Genomic DNA, 3195 nt, shown 5'->3' on the forward strand with positions numbered 1-3195 from the left:
CTTTGACGTCACGGTGTTGATCTCTAATCTCTCCAATCGTATCCATCCATTCAAATGTGATGTTGGCCCTAACAGAATTTACTTGCAGAACCCGGTTGTCGAAGGAGATTTCGGTTGTTTGTTGACAACTCATAGCTCCAATAATCTTGACTAAACTGAGAAACTTTGCTACCAACATTCGTTTTATATTACACACACTGGTCTCTACATATTTTTGGATACAGATCTGACATGTTTTTGACTTTTGACGAGTATCTACTTATATATTTACACATTTATACATTTTCGAAAAAACACGTTTTTCTTGAAACAACGTTTGGGTTGAAAATTTTCAGAAACATACATAGTTTCAGTCTGAATTTAAATATGCATAATTTTTGTTCAGATCCTGAGTTGAGAAATCATGTCAGCCAGATTAAAAAGAGGTTCATTTCGGGCAGTCGTATCACAGCCAAAAAATTAAAAAAAAAACAAAAATTTTTTTCAATCTTAGAAGATTGATTTTTTCTTTTTTAAAAAATATTGAATAAAACTTATAACAAACAAGCTTCGTATAGACAGAATTTTTTTACAAACTAATTTTTTATCAGGGTTTGCTACAACTTGCTTACACAGCCCGATTAATTCACGGTGACCCCGTCTTTCAAATTTTTATCAGTCTTTGCCTTTTGTCATACAGAGCGCTAGATGTTTGCTATATCTATGAACTGGGTCAAAATCTCTTTACTCCAAAATCTGGTGTCAGCCAAAATAACAAAACAACAACGCTCCACACACGCAAAAACATAACAAGAGTAGACCTGCTATTTTTGGACGTTGCGCAAGACGTGCGTACTTAGAGCGTGGGTATTTTCTCCCTTAACGTACGAGTTGGACCCCAGCGCCCGATAAGCAAAAGCGTTCAAAAGTACCTGTAGTGTGGTCGGCTATTAGAGTATTATTACTGAGTCTTAAGGTGCGTCCAGACCGCAGCGCAATACCGTGCAGAACGTTCGCGAACGTTTGCGAACGTTCCCACACAGATGCGCGTTAAACGTCTAAACTGCTGCAACATTTATTAAAAATGATCGTGTTTGCCGAGGTTTCAGTTTTGCAGTAATGCGCGACGTGATTACTTCAGCATGAACGACGACTCTAAAATTGCAGCTGCTGCTTTTATCATTTTGTGTGATACATTAACAAAAAAGAAAAAGAGTGAAGAGACGTTACTGGATGACACGTATATTTCATAGTAGAAATATATATACAGTGGCAGTGATTTGCTGTGTGACCTAACAATTGAAAATACTGGACAATTTAAAAATTTCTGTCGTTTGTCTTCTAGTGATTTTGAGATGATACTAAATCTTATTGGTCCTAAAATTCAGAAAGAAAATACCAATTTTAGGTTGGCTATCCCTATCAAGGAAAGACTAGCTCTGGTGCTTCGGTTTTTAGCCACTGGAGACTCATACACTAGCTTAATGTATACTTTTAAAATATCTAAGCAAAGTATCTCTACAATAATTATTGAAGTTTGTAAGGCATTGACAGAAGTATTAAAAGACTACATTAAGGTACGAAAACATTTTATTTTTAATCCTAAATCACTGATACTGAATACGCTTAAGTGTTAACATCGAAAGTATGTAGACAATCTTGCAAAGGAGTTTGTGTCTCTGAAGTCTCTGTCTGATTGTATTGATAAGATTGAGCAGAATAACTAGGTGATGGAATATGAACATATGATGAAGATGACGATTCCTGAGCATATAGTGATGGTGATGATGCATCTGTATTCGGTATTCTTGATTGAAAGTGTGTCTCAACAGATGTCTTCTGGTAATTATTATATTTCCCCATCTCAGCGTCAAAAATAATATTGTTCATTAGATGCACCGCAATAGAGCGAACTCTGTTATCAAATTTTTGTAGTTTGGTGGCAATATGTTGACCAAAAGTAAAACATTCATCCTTTGGAGTATTCGACACATTTTTAAGAATGTCATTTGCAGCAGCTACTCTCGGATCTTCCTGCTGCACACTTTTTTTTGCTGAATTTAAATATGCATAATTTTTGTTCAGATCCTGAGTTGAGAAATCATGTCAGCCAGATTAAAAAGAGGTTCTTCCAAATCCGCAGGTACATCGTTTGTGGATTCTGGTTTTCTTTTGAAACGTCCACCTCTGATTCACCATCGCTTACGGCTTCAATTTCATTTCCAATATTTGAACCCTAGAATAAAAACAATGATACTGTATAAATCAAATTTTCTGTTTGAGTAAGTGGCATTTATTCATTGATTTGTTAGAGACGCCGTCTACCGCAGAGAAATGGTTAGAAATTTCGAGTGAGTTTGACCAGCAGTGGAATTTTCCACACTGCCTAGGTGCAATAGATGGAAAACAAGTAGTTTTGCAGGCTCCTGTAGGTAGCGGCAGTGAATACTTTAATTACAAATCATTTTTTAGTATTGTATTGTTCGCATTAGTAGATGCAAATTATAATTTTGTATTTGCGGATATTGGATGTCAGGGACGTATTTCCGATGGAGGAGTCTTCAAAAACAGTTTATTGTGGAAAAAAATAGAAGATAACAGTTTGGCATTTCCTGAAGCAGCAATTCTTCCAGGGCAGCAAAATATTATACCATATGTTATTCTCGGTGATGATGCATTTGCACTACACGAACATCTCATGAAACCATATGCAGGTTTACATAAAAAAGGTTCTGTGGAAAGAATTTTCAATTATAGACTATCAAGAGCACGAAGAGTGGTTGAAAATACCTTTGGAATTGCATCTGCTGTTTTCCGAGTATAAAGAAAACCAATGTTACTAGAACCAAATAAAGCAGCACTTGTTGTATTAACTACCCTTTACTTACATAATTTCCTAAGACAAAGTAATATTTCACGTAACATATACACTCCTAGAGGAACACTGGTCTATGAAGAGAATGGGGAATTAATTCAAGGAAGTTGGCGACAAGAACAACCCCCAAGTGAATCATTTCTTTCTGTGAGGAAGGTTCCAAGGAAATCGAGTAACGGTGCTCAAGAAATTAGAAGTGAAATAGCTGCATACTTTATGAATAATGGAAGTGTAGTTTGGCAAAATGATTATGCATAAAAAATGTGCTTATTGCTTTAAAAAAAATAAACAGTTTGAACGTAAAGGTTGTAACTAATTCAATAAAATGTTTATTGATCAAG

The 3195-nt window shown here is 35.6% G+C and overlaps 1 pseudogene; it reads left to right on the top strand.

The window, feature by feature from the left end:
• Nucleotides 1–1121: 1121 nt before the first annotated feature.
• On the top strand, nt 1122–2822 carry LOC111692361 (annotated as a pseudogene).
• Nucleotides 2823–3195: the final 373 nt, after the last annotated feature.

This window comes from Anoplophora glabripennis, unplaced genomic scaffold, assembly GCF_000390285.2.
Source record: "Anoplophora glabripennis isolate ALB-LARVAE unplaced genomic scaffold, Agla_2.0 scaffold1363, whole genome shotgun sequence".
In the NCBI taxonomy this organism is placed as follows: Eukaryota; Metazoa; Arthropoda; class Insecta; order Coleoptera; family Cerambycidae; genus Anoplophora; species Anoplophora glabripennis.